This window comes from Prunus avium, chromosome 2 (assembly GCF_965620075.1).
Source record: "Prunus avium chromosome 2, drPruAviu1.hap1.1, whole genome shotgun sequence".
Lineage (NCBI taxonomy): Eukaryota > Viridiplantae > Streptophyta > Magnoliopsida > Rosales > Rosaceae > Prunus > Prunus avium.
This window is the reverse complement of record NC_142285.1, coordinates 1,206,595-1,216,222: the sequence shown is the minus strand read 5'-3', so window position 1 is coordinate 1,216,222 and position 9,628 is coordinate 1,206,595. Positions and strand designations below refer to the sequence as shown.

Genomic DNA, 9,628 nt, shown 5'->3' with positions numbered 1-9,628 from the left:
AATCATGAATTGGAATTCGAATCATAAATTGAATTCCAATTATGAAGGATTCTTGTGTTTACTTTACATGAAAGAATTAAAAAGTAAATGGACCCCACACAAATTAGGAATTGAATTCCTGAATTTGGAGGAATTCAATTCTTGGAATGGGAGGTGGTATTTTAATTTATGAAGAACTAACCATTAGGAATTCATTTTTTTACCCATTATATCCTCACACAATTTTTAAAATTCCAAATTTGTCATCTACTTTAACCCAACAATGAGGACATTTTAGTAATTAGCACCACTCCGGCCCCAATTCCATCTAGTTTAGCAAACAACTTCAATAGGAATCCAGAATCTAACTCTCCTCAATCCATATGGTTTAGTAAACAACTTCAATAGGAATTCGGAATCTAATTCTCCTCAAGCCAACTCCTCCTCAATTCAATTCCTCCTAATCTGATTACGGATTAGTAAACATGTCATTCAAGTTTCTATTGTTCTAAAAAATTCTACACTTTTGCTGAGTTGACTTTTACTACCTCCGCAAATAGATGCATGGAGAAATATGGGGCTTTCAACATGCATTAACTCTCAAGCCTTTTTGTTGGACATTGTCACCGGTCGCTCTCTTTTGAGTCTAAAAAAAACCAAATAGAGGGGGAGGAGGATGAAGTGTCACGACCCTTCTTGTCCTCTTATCCTCTTATCTCTTTTCTTATTTTTCCTTTCGAGTTGATGAATGAGTTCATTGAGACGTTTTGAATAAAAAAAAACCCCTTTGTGGTGATTTATTCTAAGCCATACTCATATTGAAGTTCCCAATCACATTGTTTGGGCATTTTTGAATGGCTTAATATCACAAAACGTCCCTATGGTTTACGAAACTATCAGATTGCATCCTTAATGTTTTTTTTTGTGTCATTCGTGGTCCTCAAGGTTAGTATGTATGCTTAATTATGTACATGCCCCCTGTGCTTTTCAACTTGTCTCAGATTACTACCTATGTTTGCAAACGTCTCAAAATACCCCCCAACGTTTAAAAAAGGGTCCCAAGTTACCCGTTCCGTCAGTATTTTTGAAGTTCCGTTACAAACTTTGGGCCCCACTTCGTTTTAATCTTTAACCTCTTCGAATAAGGGTTTTTCACTTTCAGAAGAGAGGGGGAAATTGGGTATTTGGGTGAGAAGGGGAGATTTGGAGAAGGCTAGGGCTTTTGCAAAATCTGAGGTGGGGTTCGAATTTTGGAGAATCTGGAGAAGAAATCAGTCTTTAGCGTTAGACTTTAAGGCTAGAAAGTGCGAAGATGGTGGTGCTTAGAGAATCTGGAGGTTGTCAACCCATATGTAAGTGGACCCATTCTCACTCGATTTTCTTGATTTTGGCATGTGCATTGGACTGTTGTTGGAGTTTTTGTTTTGTTTTGTTGTATACTTTTTTATTCTGTGCTGGTCTGGTATGGCATTATGTGGTCCCTTGTGTGTTCCTTGTCTGGTCCTTGTGTGTTGCTGAAGTTTTTTTTTGTTTTTTGGTATACTTTTTTACTCTCTGCTATGGCTTATTTAGACTGAACCTTACAAACACCTTACAAAGCACCTTGGTACTCAAACTGAACTAAAATCTGCCAAATATTATTTTTGTTTTATGGTATACTTTTTTACTCTGTGCTATGGCTTATTTAGATTGAACCTTACAAAGCACCTTAGAAACACCTTGGTATTCAGACTGAACTAAAATCTGCCAAATATTATAGTTGTTTTGTCTTTGTTACCTTTGTCGATTTGTTAAGTGACTCTTCCTCTTACACAGATGAAGATGCTGACTAGGTTGTTACATTTAAGTTTTTCCGTTGTGGTAAACTAGTTAAAAATAGAAGGGACAATGAATGGTCTTATTTGGGTGGTGAAGTCAGCTGGTTTGATTATTGTGAGGTTGATTATATGTCCATTTTAGAGCTATATGGAATGGCTAAAGATTTGGGATATGGTGATGGGTATGATGTGAGTTTTTATGGTGAAGAGTTTGGAACTGGTAGACTCATTCAAATAATATCAAATAGTACACTTTTAGCTTGTATGAGCACGGTACCTAAAAGCAATAGCAGGGTGATAGTTTTGTACTTGAAAGTAGTGAGCCTGACTTCAAGACAAGTGGGGAATGATAGCAGTGATCCAGAATATTCTTGTTCTGAGAATGATGATAGCAGTCATTAAGACTTTGAAGACAGTGACTATGCACATAATGATGAAGAGATTGAGTTATTGAAGAAGGATGATAAGTGGTTTGAAGTTTATGTGGATCATAGTTGTACTGACAATGATCCTAATGCAAAGGAAAATGATGAGTCAGACAATGGAGAAGAGTCACCTAGACTTACCTGCCCAAATAGCTCTTCAAGTGAAGATGGAGCAGTAGGTGAACTAAAAAGGAAGAAGAATAGAATCCCAAAAGGTGAAGATTTCAGACCTGAAATTGATATGGCAAACCTAGGTTTCAAACCAGGTTTAAAGTTTGCAACTGCCGAGATGTTTAGAAAAGCTGTGAGGATATACTCCATTAATTGTGGAACGGAGTTGATATTTATGAATAATGACCGTAACAAAATAAGAGTAGTATGTGAAGAGGGCTGTCCTTTTGTTATCCATGCTTCAAGTGTGAGTGGTAGCACTTACATGCAGGTGAAAACCTTTAATCCTACACATGTTTGTAGTAAGGGGAGTAAAAATATACATGCCACTGCTAGCTGGTTGGCTGAAAGATATTCTGGGCAGTTAAGGCTCAATCCAAATTGGACTGCTTCTTCTTTTATAGAGCAAGTTCCCCAAGACTATGGTTACAGACCATCAAGAGCAACTGTGTACAGAGCAAGAGCCATGGCAGTTGACATTGTAGAGGGGTCTTATAGTAAACAATATGAAGTTTTGTGGGATTATTGTCATGAGTTAAGAACCAGAAATCCTGGAAGTATAGTTATCATTAAATCTGAAATGGAAGGTGATAGGCCACGGTTTCAGAGGATTTACATTTGTCTCGCAGCCTGCAAGAAGGGGTTTTTAGATGGTTGTAGGCCTGTGATTTGCTTGGATGGGTGTCATGTCAAAGGGCCTCACCCTGGGCAAGTGCTTTCTGCAATGGGAGTTGATGCAAACAACGGAATGTTTCCACTTGCGTATGCATATGTAGAGAATGAGAGCAATTCAACGTGGCTGTGGTTTTTGGAATTATTGAGTGGTGATCTGAATATTAGGAATAGCCATGGTTATGTATTTATGACTGACAAACAAAAAGGTTTAATAGATGTTGTGGATACTCTATTCCCTCATGCAGAGCATAGACATTGTTTGAAACATCTGCATGGAAACTTGTATTTGGAACATAGAGGGCTTGCTTTGCAACAGCAAATGGAAGCAATTGCTAGGGCCACAACAGTGCCATGGTTTCATGCAAAGATGACAAAGATGTTGGAATTGTCTAAACCTGCACATGATTGGCTTGCAGAGAAAGATCCTAGGCATTGGAGTAGGGCATATTTCAAGACTGATTCCAAGTGTGACATGCTTATGAACAACCTCTGTGAGGCATTCAATCGTAGCATAATGGATGCCAGAGACAAGCCTGTTTTGACTATGCTAGAAAGAATTCGGTTGTATATAATGTTGTTGATGGATGGAACTGTGAGAAATGGCATGGAAAAGTTGGGCCAAGAATTAGAAAAATATTAGAGAAAAACAAAGGAAAAGCTCAGTGGTGCATTCCTAAGGCTGCTGGACAGAATAGGTTTGAAGTGATGCACCATAATGGCCGCACCTTTGCTGTTGATTTGAATGCCCACTCTTGTTCATGTCGTGCTTGGGATTTGAATGGAATACCATGTTTGCATGCTTGTGCTGCAATAAGTTGGTTTCATGGGAATGCAGAGGACTTTTGTGATGCAGTGTACAAGAAAAAGGCTTATTTGAGAGCCTATGAACCAATGATTATGCCTATGACTAGCCAAGATCAGTGGATGAAGATTAATTTAGCTCCATTACTCCCTCCAAAATTGATGAGCATAAACAACCTGCTAATCCATATAAGCTTCCTAGGTATGGCATCCCTTTAAAATGTGGCAATTGCGGTGGAGAAGGGCATAATCGAATTGGTTGTAAGGTATGTGTCATTACCCAAAATTGCTTTACATTTAAATATATTTGATTTGGTTTCTGACTTGATGACTTTGCTTATTAGGAACCTAGAAATCCCAACATAAAGCCTACTAGGAAGAGGAATGTTGCCAAGGAAAAACTTCCAGTCAGTGCCACGGTTTCAACTATGTTTTCACCATTCAAATTTTCATATCATGCCTACCTAATTATTATTTGTTTTAGGTAAGAATGAGAGATGGTGGAGACCAAAGTAGCGGACAAACAAAGTATGCAACTAAGGCAAAGGAGACAAGCAAGTGCTTCCCAAGGGCCTTCTCAATCCCAGGCATCTGAAGTAGCTGAGGCTTCTCAATCCCAACAATCTCAACCACCGCAGGCTTCTCAATCCCAACCATCACAAGCAGCTCATGCTTCTCAATCTCAACCATCTGAAGCAGCTTAAGCATCTCAATCCCAACCATCTCAAGCAGCTCAGGCTTCTCAAACATGTGATTCATCTCAATCTGCCAAACTATCTCGAGTACAACAACGTAGGAGGATGATGAAAGATCAACAGAGGAGCCATTTTGTCAAAGATCCTTTTTTTCATCCTTAGATGTGATGATGTTCAACTTTTGCAACCTGTTTTTGAATTAGGATAAACTCTTTTTGAATGGTTTGAATGTTGTGGAATTATAGATTCTACAATTAGTTAGTTTTATAAGATTTTAGTGGTTTGATTATGGTTGCAATTGGGTTGTTGGTTTGTGGGATTATTGATGTCTGTAATGGTTGGTTTTATTAGGCTTTCATGTCTGTCAAGGTTTTTGAGTCAGGTACATGGCATGTAATTGACCATTTGATATGTAATGTGATGGTTGAAACCTGTTTTGGTGTTGTGCTTAAATTGATATGGCATTGAACAAAAAATGCTTATATTGATATGCTGTTTTGATGTAACCATTTCATATGGCATTGAACAAAAAATGCTTATGAGTAACTTGTTTTTGGTATCCCATGAATAAGATATGCCTATGAGTAACTTGTTTTTGTACCAAAGGACTTTTTGGTATCCAATAAACAACATATGGTTGTAACCTGGTTTTGGTATGATGCTTATCAATATGTCACCATTTCTAACCTCTAAACAAGTTTCCATTCATATCATTGATCAAATAAAACTCTAAACTCTAAACAAATATTACAATGAATTAATGCTTACTCATAAAACTCAAAACAGATTACATTGTTTTCCCACCAAAATAGATTATATTACACCAACTGAACTACTGCTACATTACATTAGCATTTGTTCTCAAATTACAGCCCACTGAACTACTGCTTCTCAATCACATTACACCCACCAAATTACAAAACATATTACTCTTAATTCCTCCAAATTCATCCTAATTCATCACCATGGCAAACACCACCACCCAGGAAAGCAACATAGCAGCCCACAATATTTTTGACTTTGCTCGAATCTTTGCATTTTCCTTCTCCACCCTAACAATCTTCCTCAGCAAACCAGGTATCAAAGACTTTGAACGCTCACACATTTCTGCATCAAACCACTGAAAAAACTTACATCCTTTTTCACCACTTCCCTGTATCAACCAAGAACAATAACTGAAAATTTGATCCATTTGATCAATGACTGAATATTTCATCAATTTCATCAATGACTGAATATTTCATCAATAAGAACTCTATCAATTTGTGATGCCCAAAACAATGACTAAAAATTTGATCTTAAACATTCTTACCTTTGACTTTGGGCAGACTAGAAATCTCCGCCCTGGGTTTGAACTAGTCCACAAAGTCTGCATCCGTGCTAACTTCCCACAATCACACCATTGGGCATGCCTTGCTTCTCCTGTTTCTATCTATTCTTCAATTCAGTGTGTATTCACAGAGAGAACAACCAGCTAAACCTCCAAAATCGTGCGACCCACTTCCCCCTTTTCTCCCAAATCGTGCGACCCCCTTGCCCCTTTCCCAAATCTGAACTCCACTCAGAGATTTAAAAACCCTAATCTTCTACTCCAAAATCTCCCAATTTCGAACTCCACCTCAGAGTTTTATCAACCTGTGATTTCTTCTCCAGATTCTCCCAAAATTCGAACCCCACCACATATTTTGATAAGCCCTAGCCTCCTTCTCCAAATTCTCCCTTCTCACCCAAATACCTATCTTCTTTCCTCTCATCTGAAAGTGAAAAACCCTTATTCGAAGAGGTTAAAGATTAAAACGAAGTGGGGCCCAAAGCTTGTAACGGAACGTCAAAAATACTGACGGAACGGGTAACTTGAGACCCTTTTTTAAACGTTGGGGGGTATTTTGAGACGTTTGCAAACACAGGTGGTAATCTGAGACAAGTTGAAAAGCACAGGGGGCATGTACATAATTAAGCCTAGTATGTATGATCACAAATGGTCCATGCCGTTAGGTTTCGTAAAAAAACTTTGTTAGTTTGCTAACGTGACATATATTTCTCAAAACATCCCCGAGGTTCACTCACCTATCACGAATGGTCCCTTCGAATTTTTTTAATTTTTTAATTTAAAATTCATAAAATTCTGGTTTTCTTTTTAAATTATTTATGTATATATATATATATATATATACAGTCCCCTTCAGTTGAGGGATCCCTCAAATAGTGTTATTTGAGGGATGGGGCGCTCAACCGTTGGATCTGTTTTAATGATCTTGTGTGGCTGAGATTGTTTTACATCTTTTAACCTGTTTTCTGCCAAATAACCCGACACATCCAAAGCTGGAGAAGACCTAAGGCACGCAGGTGATCGGTTCATAATTGTATATCATTTTGTACCCTTCTAGCTTATGATTTGGTTATGTTTTTGAGTTAAACTTGTGCTTTTAATCCTTTTTGTGTTTATCTTTCAGTTCATTGAGCTTTAGGTAATAATGATGGCTTTAGAGAGCATAATTCATGCAATTCAAGCATGTTAAGGCCTAATTTGGATGAATGGATGAAGAGCTTAAAGACAAACTCATTTTGGCTACAGCCCCCTGCCAGTCCAGTTCCGTAGGTCATATTTCAAGCTTTGTTTCAACAACCTACATAGCTCGAATGAGGCCACATTCTTCATAAACGTTGTTCCAATTGGTGTGTACTATAACATATCCAAAATTCAGCCCCATTGGATAAATCTGGAGTCCGTTACCTAGCAAACACAGAACCATGCTCAGGATGGATCTTATCAGCGCGGAAAATGAGTTAGCAATTTGTTTCGGCCTTAACTTCTTCCTCCGACCTTGGATTGGCCCAAATAACATATGGCTGGAAAGAAGACATTCTGAACTTCAATTTCGAGTGCTTAAAGTCCTAATTTGATTAAGAGAAGCCCAAGTTGTAAGCCCTTGAAGTTGCTGGTCATGCTGACCTCAGCATGTGCTGGTTGGATGCTTGGTCATGGTGAGCTAGGTATGAGCTATCATTTCTGGTTGGAAGCTTGGTCATGGTGACATGAAGATGAGCTAGGGCTGCTGGTGGGATCTATTGGTGAAGTGCATCAACCAATTCAAGATTTTCTAATACAAGTGCATCACCCAATTTAGATTTTCTAATACAAGTGCATCAACCATTTCAGATTTTATAAAACAAGTGTTGTATGCATTAGCCATATTGAATTCAGATTTTCACTTCCCCTAGGCCTATAAATAGGGAAGTTCTCTAAGCTTGTAAACACACCCCAAGGGGGGGAGCTCTCAAACACTTCTCTAGAGCTCCCTTCCCTTCTCTCCCTCAAATTCTCTTAGTTTCATTTTCTAGTTTTCAATTGTTGTAATGAAATATTTGTGCTGAAATTCTTCTTAAGTTTTTCTTAGTTCCACTTTACTTTTCATTATGTAAATTCTTTTCTTTAGTTTCAAGTTTGATTAGTTTCCAAGTTTCAATTATGGTTTTTGTTCTTATTCATTATGCTTATAAGTTAATATGCTAGTTTGAATGATTGATCACCATTTAGGCTTGCATGTTAGCTATCTTGGTTTGAATTAAGAGTAGACACCATGCTTTAATTCGAATTGAACTATGAATAGGAAGAGTATGTATGGACATTCGACAACAGGGATTAGATACATGCTTGGTTGTTTAAATTGTTCTTCTATGCTTAATGGGTTCCTAATGCTTAATTTTAGGTTAGACAACAAATGATCAAATTAGGGAATTAGGAACACAAGGTTATGACCACACACCATGGCTTAATCATACTTTAGCTAGAACCAATCCATTAATCTAATTGAACTTGGGAACTTATTTGCTTGAGTTAGTTATTTCTTTCTTCCTTGTTTTATTTATTTCCTTTCTTTTTCATTTCTGTTTTGTGTAGGGAAACTAAATTGGATCATTCAATCACCAATCCCTGTGGAATCGACCTCGCACTTACATACGCTAAACTACCAACGGTTCGTGCACTTGCGAGTATCACAAGTTGAGGATGCAACTGAATCCATTTTGGTGCAGCTGTATCTACGCAACAGCAGGCTCTCATATGGGAAACGAAGGAAGAGGAAGAGCCCATTGCAAGCATAAGAGAAGACCCACTCTCTCAAGATGAAGAGATGACCCACCATTTCCAATTGAGCTTGCAAGATTTCTATTTCTATAAGGTATCCACTGTCGTGGTTTTTTTCCCTTCCGAAATCTGGGTTGTGGTCATCGATTTGGAGATGTACGAGGGTTTTTCGATCTAGGTTGAGATTTCTGGGTATTTTAAAATCTGAGTTGAGATTAATCTCCAGATTTAATATGGGTTTGGGAAAATTCATGTGAATTATTATTGTTGTGTTGTTCTGGTATCTGACATGGGTTTTTTTAAAATCGATTTGAAGATTTCTGCTAAAGTTGAGATTACATCTCCAGATTTGATATGGGTTTGAAAAAATTCATGTGATTTACTTATTATTGTTGTTGTTGTTGTGATATCTGATATGGGTTTTAAAATTGATTGCAGCCACAAGAATATTAAATATTATTTTTTCCTGGCATGGAACTTCTCATTCAAAGTAATAATATATCTTGAGTAAGTCAAGTCATATTCTACCTATGTAATTTGCCTGTTCTTGATAAAATTGAATTAATTATTTTTATTTGCTTTGTCTTTTCAGGATGATGTTTTGAACTCCTAGTGAGTAGTGGCAAAAGATATCCAGTTTTACTTGTGTTCAACATATTTCTGGTGTTGTATGATTGCACTGACAGAGATCCATTTTAAGGTTATCTAAGTTGTATGGCTTCTTAGGGTCAGTTAGATGTGAGTTATTTTTTATTAGACAAGAATTAATGGAATATATGAGGTTCAAAATTTTGTTAGGGTAGTTAGATGGCGCAAGTCTTTCTGAGTTGTTGTTTATCCGACTCTATTGAACTATGAGCAAGGGTTGTTTAAGGCATATCTTGTTTGATTACTTTGTGATTAGTTGTATTAATAAAAATTGTTGATGCAATATGTCAGATTGCGTTCTCTATGTGATAAAATGATCTTCTAATTTGC

The 9,628-nt window shown here is 37.3% G+C and overlaps 1 pseudogene; it reads left to right on the top strand.

Annotated features, from left to right (window-relative positions):
- Positions 1-1,291: 1,291 nt before the first annotated feature.
- On the top strand, positions 1,292-4,087 carry LOC148296212 (uncharacterized; annotated as a pseudogene).
- Positions 4,088-9,628: the final 5,541 nt, after the last annotated feature.